This window comes from Panthera leo, chromosome C2 (genome assembly GCF_018350215.1).
Source record: "Panthera leo isolate Ple1 chromosome C2, P.leo_Ple1_pat1.1, whole genome shotgun sequence".
Taxonomy (NCBI): domain Eukaryota; kingdom Metazoa; phylum Chordata; class Mammalia; order Carnivora; family Felidae; genus Panthera; species Panthera leo.
Window position 1 is genome coordinate 86,637,522 of NC_056687.1, and position 17,566 is coordinate 86,655,087.

A 17,566-nucleotide genomic window follows, 5' to 3' on the forward strand; every position below is an offset into this window, starting at 1 on the left:
AATATTACTTAGACATAAAGAAAAATGAGATCTTGCCATTTGTAAGATGGACTTTAGGATGGACCTAAAGTGTATTTGCTAAAAGAAATAAATCAGAGAAGGAAAAATACCTTATGATTTCATTCATATATAGAATCTAAAAAACAAAACAAATGAATAAACAAATAAACACAATACAGAAACAGACCCATAAATACATAGAACAAAGTAATGGTTGCCAGTGGTGAGGAGGGTATAGTGATGGGCAAAAGGAAGAGTTGTGGGAGGTATAGGTTTCCAGTTTTGAAATGATTAAGACACAAGAATAAAAGGTAAAACATAGAGAATATAGTTGATGGTATTGTAGTAGAATTGTATGGCAACAGATAGTAGCTGCACCTGTAGTTAGCATAGCATGATGCATAAACTTGTCAAATCACTGATCACACCTATGTTGTGAGTGTTAGTCCATTTGATGTTGTTCTCTTAAGCTGTGTTTAATTTTTAAATTCTTTTTACTACTCTGATGAATTGAGTTCCACTTGCTTTATCTTCAAGTTGGCTTATTCTTTCTTAGACTTCAGTCTTCTATTGAACCCATCTAGTACATTTTTCAGTGAGTTATTATAGTTTTCATCTTTGACTTGTTTAGTACTTTCTTATATTTTCTCTTTGTTGAAGTCTTGTGTTCATCCACCCTTCTCTCCAGTTTAGTAAGCATTTTTATGACCATTACTTTAGACTCTTTATCAGATAAATTGCTTAAGTCCATTTTATTATTAAGTCCCTCCCCCCCCCCAGAGGCTTTATCTTGTTCTTTTATTAGGAACATATTCTTCTTTTTCTTCAATTTGTCTGACTCTGTTTGGTCTATACAGTAAATGAAGCAACCACATCCTCCCTTTAGTTTGTGGGCTTCTATTATTTGATAGTCTTTCCTGTTCCTTAATTGGATTTTTATTCTCCTAGATTTCATTACAAGTGGGTTCTTGTTTTGTTTTGTTTTTATATTCAAGCCCTAACTCTATTTTGAAAGCTGTTTTTACATGTTGTATAATATTGGTGTACACTTTTTTTCATATTGATAGTTATACCACCACCAGGTAAATTTGATAATTTTTCTCACTATTAACAAATATTGAGTTTCCATGTATTTCTGGAGGTGTTATTTGGTTCCTTTATCAATACTAAATATCATTATTTGGGGTTGATGTGCTTTAGAAAATATTCAGATATCTAATAATTCAGATCTCACTTCATTCTTTTTCATACTTCTCTATTTTTAGGAATTATATTCTTCCATGTACTATATAAGATTACTCTTGCTATTTATTATCAGCTAGACTCTGCTCTATATCTTCTCTCTCCAGAACCCAGGCTGATGAAGCAGCCACTATTTTGAATGTTGTATCACTTCCTCTGGTGTACAGCAGGAAGAGGAGGAAGAGGAAGAAAGGTGTTGTCCCAGCCTTAGGACCCAAGAAAGGGAGAACCTTCCATTGCCTTTTTGTTCAAAAGATACTTTCAGTGGTATAGAATTTGGTGCTGAATTTTTTTTCTTTCAGCACTTTCAGTATGTCATCCCATTGTGTTCTAGCTTATAGGGTTTTTAATCAGAAGTCTGCTGTAATTCTTATTTTTGTTCTAATATGTGTAATGTGTCATTCTTCCCCCCTCCCCGACCTTTGGCTACTTTTAAGATTTTCTCTTTCTCTTTGGATTTAACAATTTAATATTATATGCCTAGATATATGTAGTTATATGAGTTTTGTTTGTTTTGTATTTACCCAGTTTGGGGCTCTCTGAGTTATTGGGTCTGTTAACCCTTTATTATTATTAATGGAAATTTCTTAACTATTATCTCCTTTAACATTTCTTCTATGTTCCATTCTCTCTCTCTTCTCCTTCTGAAATTAAAATTACACACATTTTAGACCTTTTGATATGTCCCACAGATTTTGGTGCTGTATGTTGTTTTTAAGAAATTTTTACTTTATAATTTTTATTATCCTATCTTCCAAGCACACTGATTCTTTCTTTGGCTTAGTCAAGTCTGCCTGCTAAAGGCATTCCTCATCTCTGTGATTGCATTGATATTTCTAGCATGTCCATTTCACTCTACTGAAATTCTCATCTGTTCATGAATGCTGTCTGCTTTTTATACTACAACCTTTACCATATTAACATATTTTAAATTTCCTATCTAATAATTCCAACTTTTGGGTCATCTCTGAGTCTAGTTTGGTTGATTCACTTATATCTTGACCCTAGTTTTTTTTTTTTTCTTTTTTTTTATCTTGGTTTTTATGTAATATGATTTTTTTATTCTGTGTAGGAGAGTAACATCTAAGATAAATAATATTTATTCCTCTTCTGCTACTAGATGATTACTGTGAATGGTTGAATGAATCTAGTCAAGAGTTGGATTAGGTTTGGGTTTTGTTATTGTTGCTATTAACTTAAGTTCATCATCAATTTAAAATTGTCTAACATTATCTGCTATTTAGGTTGTGTCCCTATTAGTTTTTCTTAATAATTTTGCTCTACCTTTATTCTGACTTTTGCTCTATACCTGTACTTTGTAGAAAATCCCTCTGCATGCTCTTGCTTTGTTTCCAGTAGTAAACAGCTATTGCTTAGTACTTGGTTCTTGCCTACATGGTGGTTAGTGGAAAGAGTGTTATTTATTTATTTATTTATTTAGTCTTAATCTGGCCTTTTTTTTTCAATATATGAAGTTTATTGTCAAATTGGTTTCCATACAACACCCAGTGCTCATCCCAAAAGGTGCCCTCCTCAATACCCATCACCCACCCTCCCCTCCCTCCCACCCCCCATCAACCCTCAGTTTGTTCTCAGTTTTTAACAGTCTCTTATGCTTTGGCTCTCTCCCACTCTAACCTCTTCTTTTTTTTTTTTTTTCCTTCCCCTCCCCCATGGGTTTCTGTTAAGTTTCTCAGGATCCACATAAGAGTGAAACCATATGGTATCTGTCTTTCTCTGTATGGCTTATTTCACTTAGCATCACACTCTCCAGTTCCATCCATGTTGCTACAAAGGGCCATATTTCATTCTTTCTCATTGCCACATTAGTACTCCATTGTGCATATAAACCACAATTTCTTTATCCATTCATCAGTTGATGGACATTTAGGCTCTTTCCATAATTTGGCTATTGTTGAGAGTGCTGCTATAAACATTGGGGTACAAATGGCCCTATGCATCAGTACTCCTGTATCCCTTGGGTAAATTCCTAGCAGTGCTATTGCTGGGTCATAGGGTAGGTCTATTTTTAACTTTTTTTTTTTTTATTTTTTTTTATTTTTTTTATTTTTTAATATATGAAATTTACTGTCAAATTGGTTTCCATACAACACCCAGTGCTCATCCCAAAAGGTGCCCTCCTCAATACCCATCACCCACCCTGCCCTCCCTCCCACCCTGCCCTCCCTCCCACCCCCCATCAACCCTCAGTTTGTTCTCAGTTTTTAACAGTCTCTAATGCTTTGGCTCTCTCCCACTCTAACCTCTTTTTTTTTTTTTTTTTTTTTCCTTCCCCTCCCCCATGGGTTTCTGTTATGTTTCTCAGGATCCACATAAGAGTGAAACCATATGGTATCTGTCTTTCTCTGTATGGCTTATTTCACTTAGCATCACACTCTCCAGTTCCATCCATGTTGCTACAAAAGGCCATATTTCATTTTTTCTCATTGCCACGTAGTATTCCATTGTGTATATAAACCACAATTTCTTTATCCATTCATCAGTTGATGGACATTTAGGCTCTTTCCATAATTTGGCTATTGTTGAGAGTGCCGCTATAAACATTGGGGTACAGGTGCCCCTATGCATCAGTACTCCTGTATCCCTTGGATAAATTCCTAGCAGTGCTAGTGCTGGGTCATAGGGTAGGTCTATTTTTAATTTTCTGAGGAACCTCCACACTGCTTTCCAGAGCGGCTGCACCAATTTGCATTCCCACCAACAGTGCAAGAGGGTTCCTGTTTCTCCACATCCTCTCCAGCATCTATAGTCTCCTGATTTCTTCATTTTGGCCACTCTGACTGGCGTGAGGTGGTATCTGAGTGTGGTTTTGATTTGTATCTCCCTGATAAGGAGCGACGTTGAACATCTTTTCATGTGCCTGTTGGCCATCCGGATGTCTTCTTTAGAGAAGTGTCTATTCATGTTTTCTGCCCATTTCTTCACTGGGTTATTTGTTTTTCGGGTGTGGAGTTTGATGAGCTCTTTATAGATTTTGGATACTAGCCCTTTGTCCGATGTGTCATTTGCAAATATCTTTTCCCATTCCGTTGGTTGCCTTTTAGTTTTGTTGGTTGTTTCCTTTGCTGTGCAGAAGCTTTTTATCTTCATAAGGTCCCAGTAATTCACTTTTGCTTTTAATTCCCTTGCCTTTGGGGATGTGCCGAGTAAGAGATTGCTACGGCTGAGGTCAGAGAGGTCTTTTCCTGCTTTCTCCTCTAAGGTTTTGATGGTTTCCTGTCTCACATTCAGGTCCTTTATCCATTTTGAGTTTATTTTTGTGAATGGTGTGAGAAAGTGGTCTAGTTTCAACCTTCTGCATGTTGCTGTCCAGTTCTCCCAGCACCATTTGTTAAAGAGACTGTCTTTTTTCCATTGGATGTTCTTTCCTGCTTTGTCAAAGATGAGTTGGCCATGTTTGTGGGTCTAGTTCTGGGGTTTCTATTCTATTCCATTGGTCTATGTGTCTGTTTTTATGCCAATACCATGCTGTCTTGATGATGACAGCTTTGTAGTAGAGGCTAAAGTCTGGGATTGTGATGCCTCCTGCTTTGGTCTTCTTCTTCAAAATTACTTTGGCTATTCGGGGCCTTTTGTGGTTCCATATGAATTGTAGGATTGCTTGTTCTAGTTTCGAGAAGAATGCTGGTGCAATTTTGATTGGGATTGCATTGAATGTGTAGATAGCTTTGGGTAGTATTGACATTTTGACAATATTTATTCTTCCAATCCATGAGCAGGGAATGTCTTTCCATTTCTTTATATCTTCTTCAATTACCTGCATAAGCTTTCTATAGTTTTCAGCATACAGATCTTTTACATCTTTGGTTAGATTTATTCCTAGGTATTTTATGCTTCTTGGTGCAATTGTGAATGGGATCAGTTTCTTCATTTGTCTTTCTGTTGCTTCATTGTTAGTGTATAAGAATGCAACTGATTTCTGCACATTGATTTTGTATCCTGCAACTTTGCTGAATTCATGTATCAGTTCTAGCAGACTTTTGGTGGAGTCTGTCGGATTTTCCATGTATAATATCATGTCATCTGCAAAAAGCGTAAGCTTGACTTCATCTTTGCCAATTTTGATGCCTTTGATTTCCTTTTGTTGTCTGATTGCTGATGCTAGAACTTCCAGCACTATATTAAACAGCAGCGGTGACAGTGGGCATCCCTGTCGTGTTCCTGATCTCAGGGAAATAGCTCTCAGTTTTTCCCCGTTGAGGATGATGTTAGCTGTGGGCTTTTCATAAATGGCCTTTATGATCTTTAAGTATGTTCCTTCTATCCCGACTTTCTCAAGGGTTTTTATTAAGAAAGGGTGCTGGATTTTGTCAAAGGCCTTTTCTGCATCGATTGACAGGATCATATGGTTCTTCTCTTTTTTTTTGTTAATGTGATGTATCACGTTGATCGATTTGCGAATGTTGAACCAGCCCTGCATCCCAGGAATGAATCCCACTTGATCATGGTGAATAATTCTTTTATATGCTGTTGAATTCGATTTGCTAGTATCTTATTAAGAATTTTTGCATCCATATTCATCAGGGATATTGGCCTGTAGTTCTCTTTTTTTACTGGGTCTCTGTCTGGTTTAGGAATCAAAGTAATACTGGCTTCATAGAATGAGTCTGGAAGTTTTCCTTCCCTTTCTATTTCTTGGAATAGCTTGAGAAGGATAGGTATTATCTCTGCTTTAAATGTCTGGTAGAACTCCCCTGGGAAGCCATCTGGTCCTGGACTCTTATTTGTTGGGAGATTTTTGATAACCGATTCAATTTCTTCGCTGGTTATGGGTCTGTTCAAGCTTTCTATTTCCTCCTGATTGAGTTTTGGAAGAGTGTGGGTGTTTAGAAATTTGTCCATTTCTTCCAGGTTGTCCAATTTGCTGGCATATAATTTTTCATAGTATTCCCTGATAATTGTTTGTATCTCTGAGGGATTGGTTGTAATCATTCCATTTTCATTCATGATTTTATCTATTTGGGTCATCTCCCTTTTCTTTTTGAGAAGCCTGGCCAGAGGTTTGTCAATTTTGTTTATTTTTTCAAAAAACCAACTCTTGGTTTCGTTGATCTGCTCTACAGTTTTTTTAGATTCTATATTGTTTATTTCTGCTCTGATCTTTATTATTTCTCTTCTTCTGCTGGGTTTAGGCTGCCTTTGCTGTTCTGCTTCTATTTCCTTTAGGTGTGCTGTTAGATTTTGTATTTGGGATTTTTCTTGTTTCTTGAGATAGGCCTGGATTGCAATGTATTTTCCTTTCAGGACTGCCTTCGCTGCGTCCCAAAGCGTTTGGATTGTTGTATTTTCATTTTCGTTTGTTTCCATATATGTTTTAATTTCTTCTCTAATTGCCTGGTTGACCCACTCATTCGTTAGTAGGGTGTTCTTTAACCTCCATGCTTTTGGAGGTTTTCCAGACTTTTTCCTGTGGTTGATTTCAAGCTTCATAGCATTGTGGTCTGAAAGTATGCATGGTATAATTTCAATTCTTGTAAACTTATGAAGGGCTGTTTTGTGACCCAGTATATGATCTATCTTGGAGAATGTTCCATGTGCACTCGAGAAGAAAGTATATTCTGTTGCTTTGGGATGCAGAGTTCTAAATATATCTGTCAAGTCCATCTGATCCAATGTATCATTCAGGGCCCTTGTTTCTTTATTGACTGTGTGTCTAGATGATCTATCCATTTCTGTAAGTGGGGTGTTAAAGTCCCCTGCAATGACCACATTCTTATCAATAAGGTTGCTTATGTTTATGAGTAATTGTTTTATATATCTGGGGGCTCGGGTATTTGGCGCATAGACATTTATAATAGTTAGCTCTTCCTGGTGGATAGACCCTGTGATTATTATATAATGCCCTTCTTCATCTCTTGTTACAGCCTTTAATTTAAAGTCTAGTTTGTCTGATATAAGTATGGCTACTCCAGCTTTCTTTTGACTTCCAGTGGCATGATAAATAGTTCTCCATCCCCTCACTCTCAATCTGAAGGTGTCCTCAGATCTAAAATGAGTCTCTTGTAGACAGCAAATAGATGGGTCCTGTTTTTTTATCCATTCTGATACCCTATGTCTTTTGGTTGGCGCATTTAGTCCATTTACATTCAGTGTTATTATAGAAAGATATGGGTTTAGAGTCATTGTGATGTCCGTAGGTTTCATGCTTGTACCGATGTCTCTGGTACTTTGTCTCACAGGATCCCCCTTAGGATCTCTTGTAGGGCGGGTTTAGTGGTGACGAATTCCTTCAGTTTTTGTTTGTTTGGGAAGACCTTTATCTCTCCTTCTATTCTAAATGACAGACTTGCTGGATAAAGGATTCTTGGCTGCATATTTTTTCTGTTCATCACATTGAAGATCTCCTGCCATTCCTTTCTGGCCTGCCAGGTTTCAGTAGAGAGATCGGTCACGAGTCTTATAGGTCTCCCTTTATATGTTAGAGCACGTTTATCTCTAGCTGCTTTCAGAATTTTCTCTTTATCCTTGTATTTTGCCAGTTTCACTATGATATGTCGTGCAGAAGATCGATTCAAATTATGTCTGAAGGGAGTTCTCTGTGCCTCTTGGATTTCAATGCCTTTTTCCTTCCCCAGATCAGGGAAGTTCTCAGCTATTATTTCTTCGAGTACACCTTCAGCACCTTTCCCTCTCTCTTCCTCCTCTGGAATACCAATTATGTGTACATTATTTCTCTTTAGTGCATCACTTAGTTCTCTAATTTTCCCCTCATACTCCTGGATTTTTTTATCTCTCTTTTTCTCAGCTTCTTCTTTTTCCATAATTTTATCTTCTAGTTCACCTATTCTCTCCTCTGCCTCTTCGATCCAAGCCCTAGTTGTCTCCATTTTATTTTGCAACTCGCTGATAGCATTTTTTAGCTCCTCCTGGCTGTTCCTTAGTCCCTTGATCTCTGTAGCAAGAGATTCTCTGCTGTCCTTTTTACTGTTTTCAAGCCCAGGGATTAATTTTATGACTATTATTCTAAATTCACTTTCTGTTATATTGTTTAAATCATTTTTGATCAGTTCGTTAGCTGTTGTTATTTCCTGGATGTTTTTCTGAGGGGAATTCTTCTGTTTCATCATTTTGAATAGTCCCTGGAGTGGTGCAGCACTGGGGCACTTCCCTGTGCTGTCTTGAATAACTTGCGTTGGTGGGCGGGGCCGCAGTCAGACCTGATGTCTGCCCCCAGCCCACTGCTAGGGCCACAGTCAGACTGGTGTGTGCCTTCTCTTCCCCTCTCCTAGGGGCGGGATTCACTGTGGGGTGGTGTGGCCCGTCTGGGCTACTTGCACACTGCCAGCCTTGTGGTGTTGGGGATCTGGCATATTAGCTGGGGTGGATCGGCAAGGTGCACAGGGGCAGGAGGGGCAGGCTCAGCTCGTTTTTCCTTTGGAGATCCGCTTCAGGAGGGGCCCTGCGGCACCAAAAGGGAGTCAGACCCACCAGAGGGATGGATCCGCAGAAGCACAGCTTTGGGTGTTTGTGGGGTGCAAGGAAGTTCCCTGGCAGGAACTGGTTCCCTTTGGGATTTTGGCTGGGGCATGGGTGAGGAGATGGCGCTGGTGAGCACCTTTGTTCCCCGCCAACCTGAGCTCTGTCATCGGGGCTCAACAACTCTCCCTCCCGTTGTCCTCCAGCCCTCCCATTCTCGGAGCAGAGCTGTTAGCTTATAACCTTCCAGATGTCAAGTCCCACTTGCTGTAGGAACACACTCCGTCCGGCCCCTCCACTCTTGCAAGCCAGACTCCGGGGCTCTGCTTGGCCAGCGGGCCGCCCCTCTGCACCAGCTCCCTCCCGCCAGTCCGTGGAGCGTGCACCGCCTCTCCGCCCTGCCTACCCTCTTCCGTGGGCCTCTCGTCTGCGCTTGGCTCTGGAGACTCCGTTCTGCTAGTCTTCTGGCGGTTTTCTGGGTTATTTAGGCAGGTGTGGGTGGAATCTAAGTGATCAGCAGGACACGCGGTGAGCCCAGCGTCCTCCTATGCTGCCATCTTCCCAGGATCCTCCCAATCTGGCCTGTTTAAGCAGGCCTTGGATCCCTGGGTTTGTGAGATGTGGCTTTTCCAGTGGTTTCACCTCTCTTCTCCCCCATGGAAGCCAAATCCTGCCTTTTATTTTCAGGAGGTCTTGTGTGGGAGTGAAATTACTGCTCTCTCCCCAACAGAAAAACTGTAATGATTTAGGACCAGGAAAGTTTCTTACCACTTCTAAGATTGAGAGCTTTCTTTTTTGTTGTTGTTTTCTTTTTTTGTTTGTTTTGTTTTGTTTTTTGTTTTGCTTTTACCATTTCTCCAGCTGTAGTAAATCTTCATCAATGTCCTAGAGGTAGCAAGATTTGCTTCCCTTCCCTAAGAAGCTTAAGTCTTTTGTTCTCTAGGTACATAGGACCCAAGCAGTTTATGCCTTTCCCACAGGGGAGGCCAGTCCTTCTCTCAAATCTGTACTACTGACGGAGGTTTCCTTTGGTCTTCCACTGGGTCTTTCTCAAAAGTATCCCCACAGAGGCATGTTAGAAGATCCTATGAGTTGGTGTGATATCTCCTTGTATCTGTTATCTCTGGAGGTTTTACATTCTCACACAAGCCCATATTTGGTTTTTAGTATAATGTTCAAAACCTTAACTACATTCTTCTCTGCTTGAATGGTGCCTGGCATATCTTCCTCCTGTGCTCTGCCAAAAGAGAACCATTATTCATGCCCCATCTACTTGGAGACACTTAGATTTCAAGTATCTACTGAAATCTAATTTCTAAGTACTGAGTGGACCTAAAATGACAGTTTTCTAACCAGTTCAAGGAAAGTTAGGATTTTATGGTTTATTTTGCTTTTCTTCGTTATTGTGGTTATTGACAACCAGAACATTTTTCTACTCTTTGTTGTGGTTCTTCTGTTCTGAAATTTTCTTGTTATTGCCTTTATCATATTGATATTTGTATTGTTTCCTTTCATTTTTGTTTTTATGTTTTAATAGCTCCCTTGTTTTTTCCTTTTAGTGTACTTGTTCTCAGTAGACATGTACTACCCTTAGAAAGGGCATTTTAAAAATTTGTTGGGACAATTTTGTTTGTCCCAGTGATTCAAAGAGACTGTTACTCTTAAATGGGTAGATAATAAATACTCAGTGCTAGACATCTTGCAACATGAAGGAAAGTTCCACATATTAAAGAATTTTCTCGTGCCATACAATTTTAAATATCCTAGTGCACAGTCATGTAAGTAAAAACTATAGCAGTTTTAGAACATAGATTGATTTCAGACAGGAACATAATTTTAAAAATAATTTTTAATAAATACTGAATGTTATAAAATACAACTACTGTCTTTTGTACTTAACCAAATTCTGGTCACTCTTTTGGAAATAACTTCTCCAGTAGTAATGTTGCTTATAAAGTTTGAGTCACCAATATAACATACCTCTATCAGTCTACCTTTCTAGCTTTGGCAATCAGTTATTTTATGTAAAGCTGTGGACATTTAACTACTTTATCTATGTCTTCTAGTATTGCCATACATGAGCTTTTACATGTTGGAATAATTATTTGTTTTGTAAGCCACTGAGATTCTGGGATTGTTTGTTACACAACATAACTAGCAATCCCCAGCACAATTTACGTTTCTTAGAGGACAGTTATGAGTGAACTCTATCTCTATCAGCCCTATTCCCCTTACATTCTAATATCAAAACATTGTTGTTGCTTCTAGAAAGTGAATGACACCATTTCTCATTTCTAGAATTGCTATTGGTATATCTCTAGTTTTCACTATTGACTGGATTATTCACACAGGAATCTTTACAGGGTAGGGTATCTTATGCAACCTTCCCCAACTTAAAACAGAAGGCGTCCATATTGAATGGTACTAGTAACTTTGGTTCAGTGATTCCATCCTAGACTCCTCTGTAAGAACTCAAGACAAAGAGAAGGAAGGTAATAAAAATCTCCATTTCCTATGAACATATGAAGGATAAAGAGGTGGAAACAAGAGATAAAGACTCCTGAAAAGACAAAATTGGCATTTTATGAGGCCTCCCTGTCTTATTCATCACAAACCCATTTTTTAAATGTAGCTTGTTACTGAAAATAAAGCCCCATTCAGAGAGGCTGAAAGAAACTCACACACTCTGGGGAGCCAGATGGTCTTTTATTCATAAAATTATATCACTTCAGGATATTATAAAAGTTTTAAATAAATGGAGACCACAAAATATACTGAATTTCAACCTGAAAGAAGATTTTTTTTAATGTCAATACATGAACTGCTGTGCACAATAGTCAGTAACTATGGATAAGTTGTTTTGACTTTAAACTGCTATAAAGAGGACATTGGTTTCTTTTCCAGTTTAGAGTATTCTTTTTCTCTTTAGTGGCAAGGCAAAGGACATATGGCTGAAATGGGTTGACTACAATTAAGAAATAAAAGAATAGGGGTGCCTAGGTGGCTCAAACAGTTGAGCCTCCAACTCTTAGTTTCAGCTCAGGTCATGATCTCACATGAGATTGAGCCCCGTGTCAGGCTCTGTGCTGAAGGTGTGGAGCCTGCCTGGGATTATCTCTCTCCCATTCTCTCTGCCCCTCCCCCCACTCTCACTCTCTGTCTCTCTCAAAATAAATAAATATTTTTTTAAAAAGAAAGAAAAGCATAAAAGTGACAGGTGGATTTATTGCCTTCAGGGATTTTCCATTTTTTAGACATTTGTGTATGACATTTGACATGGTAATCCTTGGCATTTTCAGACTGTCTAAAAGGAAAAAAGTGGAGTGAAAACTATAAGTAACAAAGTAGAGAATGAGGGGAGAGACAAAGGAAGGAATAAGGGAGATAAGAAAGAGGGTAGGAAGTAAAGAAGGAAGGAAAGAGAATGGAGAGAAAAAGAAGAAAGGGGAAAGGAGTAGACAAGGAAAGTTATATAAGGAAGCAGGGCAGATATTTATCAAACACACTTATCCAAAGTCTTATGACAATTATATTTACCCATTAGAAAGAGGTTGCTCCAAAAATAAGCATATGAAAAATTTTATTTTATTAAATGTTACTGTTGCTTTTATAAATAATGCTAGTGTACAATAAAAGTCAGAACTTATGTGGTGATGGAAATGGTTTAAATGGAAACAGTATAAATTGAAAATACATGATATAATGCCTGACAATCATAACTTGCAATCATCATGTGATGAAAATCTTGGTTCTAAGTGCCTTGGATTTTAAATTTTAAAATTATTTAAATTATAGAAAAGTAGAGTTATACAGAAAATTTTATTTCTAATTTGATCATTGGTAAATTATGTCTTTTGTGTTTTATTCTGTGCAAAGACTCAATTCATTCTTTTAATTTTTTTAATTCATTTTTGAGAGACAGAGAGAGACAGAGCATGAGTGGGGGAGGGGCAGAGAGAGAGGGAGACACAGAATCCGAAGCAGGCTCCAAGCTCTGAGCTGTCAGCACAGAGCCTGACGCGGGGCTCAAACCCATGGACTGTGAGATCATGACCTGACACTTAACCAACTGAGCTATCCAGGCACCCCAAGACTCAGTTCTTACCTCAAGGAATATTAGAGTGTTTTCAATTAGATCCAAAATATAATGGCATAATATAGAGGCCTCTGGATGAAGATCCTTTGGAAGAAATGACAAAGTACCTTCTCAGGCCATTTTATCTGTTTACTTTCTGACTTTATAGCATCACCTGTCCTTGCCTTCTTGCTTTTCCACATCTTGGAGATCCAATTATTGCTCAGTGAAATATGGGGGACAGATAACTTATCTCTTTAGCTCAGAGCCCTTCAGCATAAGAGGAATTATACTCAGGAAACTAGGATTAAAGAACTACACTTTAGAAGCCTTATCTCCACCTGGGTGTGATAGAGATTATGAGATCCTATACCTTGAGCCCAAGCCTAATGTCATAATGGGATGATACTTTTTAGGGTCTCAAAAAAGGGAGGGAATTAGTGTATTTTGCATGTGGAGGAAACAAACAATTTATGACAACAATTGCAGACTGTGTTAAAGATGAAGGTAAATTCTTTGATACTCCTCCCATTGAGAGGTGGAGGATGGGAGAATAGAAGGGTGTCTGTAGCTACTTACCTTGAATCTGGGATGAACTGTAACTGCTTGGACCAACAGAATGCAGTGGAACTAATGCTGTGTCACCTCCAGGATTAGCCTTTATGACACCCAGCACTTTCTTCTTCCTTTTTTGGGGGAGTCATGAGTCATTCTGCAAAAGATCTGATTACTCTGAGGGAACTATGGTGTGAGCAAGCCCACACTAGTCATGTGGAGAGGCTGTGTCAAGAGTGAAAGAGAGATACCTGACCAACCCTCAGTAATTTTAGTTCTCTGCTCCATGAAATCATGACAAAATATTTTTAATTTGTTGACTAAAGCCATTAAATTTGGGGGCAGTTTGTTTTATAGTAATAGATAATTGAAACAACAGGTGAAAGTATCTTTTTTGCTTCCGTGTTCTTCTGCCTTCTTCCTGCCTGTAATGTGGACACAAGACTTACAGATCTGAGAAAACTTTGGAGATTGTGAGACAATGAATACATACATACATACATACATACATACATACATACATACATACATAAATATGCCTAGCTATTAAAGACAGAAAAAGTTTGGGTCCTTGCTGACATTGTTAAGCCATCCAGACCATCAGGCTCTAGACTGGCTCTTTTGGAGACAAATAAAGCCCTATCTGTTTAAGCCAATGTTATTCTGATGTTCTGTCATTTGCCACTGAATACATTCAGGCTGATACAACTACTAAATATCTGTTGATCAGTTGGCTGAATCCGTTGTTTCTCAGACTCATCTTTTTTAATAGTTTATCTTCGACAGGATAGTCTCTTTGGGGTTTATGGTTGGAACCTACAGAGCACACTTGGTGCTTCTCTCAAGAGGTGCTCAACTGTGGTCAGTCTCCACTCATCATGTTTTTCTAGCCTTTGTTAGAAAAGTAGCAGGGTGTTGTTTGTTGTTGTTGTTGTTGTTGTTGTTGTTTCTAAGCAACGCTTGAATCTTCAGTCCCAAGTGTGTGACTCTGATTTCAAGTCATTTTACATTAAAATGCCTTCTATTTTTGCCTCAATTTTAAATTAGAATGAGATCCTTCTGAATGATGCAGACATTTAGCACAGTCAGAAGTTCCCCTTGCCCTTCATCTCTGGCTTTTAAGCTCTTTTTAAAATATTTTTTCTCAGCAAAGCATGAAAGACGAAATAATAGAGAACGAAATAAAAACTCTATATGTGATCATCTCTCCTAATTCTCAGAAACTGATGTCTTTGATAAAATAATTAGGAAAAAAAATAGCAATCACATCAGCCATACCAGAAAACGTCTCAATACTGACTAAAATGTGTCACCTTTCCCCCATTCAGGTTTAGGTGAGGGAATATTAGCAGAGTGAGTTGTAAAAAATGTTCTGGTTTCTTTTGCCTAAAATTTAATCTCTCACAGCATGAAAGAAGAGGTGGCTTTGAAGGGTAAGGGCAGATAGAGCACAGGAATTATAGTTTATCAAGGATGGGATCAAATTTCTGGCTTTGTTTTTTAGTAAGCTGTATAATCCTGAGAAAGTCCTTTCAAACTCAGTTTCTTCTTCTGTCAATGTCCGTGGTCAGGTCTCAGAGAGCAGGCTTGTTATGAAGACTGAATGAGTGTACATACATACACTCTTTCCATTATAGACAGATATAGACAGGGACATAGACATAGACAGACATAGGCATAGACATAGACATACACACACACACTCTAGAACTAGCACATAGAGAAGAAATGGTAACTGCTGACTTTGCTATCAAAGGAAGTGATGTACTTAAAACTTAGCCTTTATGGTTGCACCTACAATAATCTTTTTTTAAAATGAGTTTTGAGAATTATCATAAATAAATTCTTTAGTGCCTTAAAAAGCAATGTTCTGCCTTTAAAAATATGAATAAAATAGGGGCGCCTGGGTGGCTCAGTCCGTTGAGCGTCCGACTTCAGCTCAGGTCACGATCTCGCGGTCCGTGAGTTCGAGCCCCGCGTCGGGGCTCTGGGCTGATGGCTCGGAGCCTGGAGCCTGCTTCCGATTCTGTGTCTCCCTCTCTCTCTGCCCCTCCCCCGTTCATGCTCTGTCTCTCTCTGTCTCAAAAATAAATAAACATAATAAAATAAAAAAAAATTAAAAAAAATATGAATAAAATAATTATAAACCAATGAAAAACAATGCTAACACACTAAAGTGCCTGTATTTAGTGCAGTTTATATCTCAAGTCTTCTAAATGGAAGTTTGGAAGAAGTAAAACTTTGGAAACATTGTCTGAGACAAAAGCTAAGAGTTGCTAAATGTAGAGTTGAAGATAAATTAACTAAGTGGTAAAATGTAATAAAGCAACAAACCAAAAACTGTGGTACCTCAACAAATAAAACATAAAAAATATCTAGTGAATCCTGATGGCTAAAATGATTTAGTAACCATTATGACTTCCTTAGTTTCTCCAATATATTGTCTCTGAATATTTGTACTTGCCGTTTTATGAAAAGTAGCACATCTTCTCAAACTACACTTTTCCGTTGAGTGAAATCAACTGTAGACTGTATGTTTAATAATGGAATGCAAGAGACCCTCTGAGAATACTTTTTGTTCTACAACTTAATATTTATTTGGACCTGTTCACCATATGATAAGCTAAGGAAAATTCTATTTAGTTTACAGAAATTACCTTTACAAAAATAGTCCACTCCTGTTAAATGATATTGTTAAGGCCTAATGATTTGCTTTAAAACCCAAGTCTGCATCACAGTATCACAGTTGGAACATTTACTTCTTATAATGATAAGTTCTGCTGATGTGTATGCCTTTTAGAAAGAGGATACTTGGGGGCAGGGGGACTATATTCCTTATGTTTTCCAAGAGTAGAAAAATGAACACCAAATAGGACGTTTTCAAGATAATTGCCTTTTTTTCATTAAAGTGACTTTTTGAGAGATTATCTTTACAAATAACATTTGGCAAAAAGCACAATAATTTGCACATGTTAGACATGAACTGTATAAAATTTCTTTTAGAAGAAAGTCTTTTATATATGAAAAGTCAGGCAAAATGTATGCAAAATATGAGAGTTTACTGATTTATTCCCTCCTTATTTTGCTAGGTTGAAAGGCTTTGCATAGCTACATTATTCAAGTAAGTGGTTTTTGTAATAGTATAATCAGTTTAAGTAAATAGGCTTCAAGAGAAGTCTTTTAGTGGAACAAGAACATCTTTATGCCAGTGCCATTTGAAATCATTACAGTACACAATTACAGGAACCCAAAAGTAACAAAACACCCTACAGAAACTCAAAGAAAAAACACCATCAAAATTAAACTACTACTTTTGGATACCTCATTTACATAACACTCAAGGAAAAGAGAGCTAGCTTTTGCATCTTTATAGAAGTCTTCAAGCCTCCAAACATCCCTTAAAAAATTTATTTTTTAAAGAAAACCCCTCTATTGAGCATGTGCTATATGCAGTCTGTTGTAGATGAAGTTGGAAAAATAAAGGAAACCATCCTTGATCTTGAGACCTACTAGTTTAATGACAGATACACTTTGCTCTTGTTCCCTAGTTAAGAGCAACAACAGCAAACAATCATTTAGTTTTCTATTTCATGATCCTATCAAATCTCTGATTAAGAACAAAGAAAATTGGGGTTGCCTAGGTGGGTTAGTTGGTTGAGCATCAGACTCTTGATTTCAGCTCAAGTCATGGTCTCATGGTTCCTGGGATGCAACCCTGTGTTGGGTTCTGTGCTGAGAGCATGGAGCCTGCTTGAGATTCTCTTCTCTCTCTCTGCCCCCCCCCCCACCTCTCAAATAAATGAACATTAAAAAAGAAAAAAGAAAATAATAGACTTCCTGGAGTGAAAATTTTCAAGTCTTCAAACTGTAGCCCAGCATCAGCCTTTTCCCATCTTCAAGTGATATTTAAGGGTCAGCTTCTCTCCAGAGCATGGGGGGAGAGAGGAGATTTGGCCCCTGTCTCCTCCTGAGCCATCTGTCAGCAGTTGCTTCTCTAGGACTGTGGTCCTTTTCAACGCAGCCTTAGCAACTCTTGGACCATGGGTAACTGGCTATTATCATGGGATAAACTGCTGTTATGGTCACTCTAATTTAACTTTTAAAAATTGTTTCAGTTAGGACTATGCCTAAGATTCACTCCCAATCAACTAACTCAGGATCTCTGGGGTGGGCTGTCAGCATGGGCATGTTCTTAAAACTGTTCAGGTGTTTCCAATGTGCACCCTGGGTTGTGAAGCATCACCTATAAAAACTTCC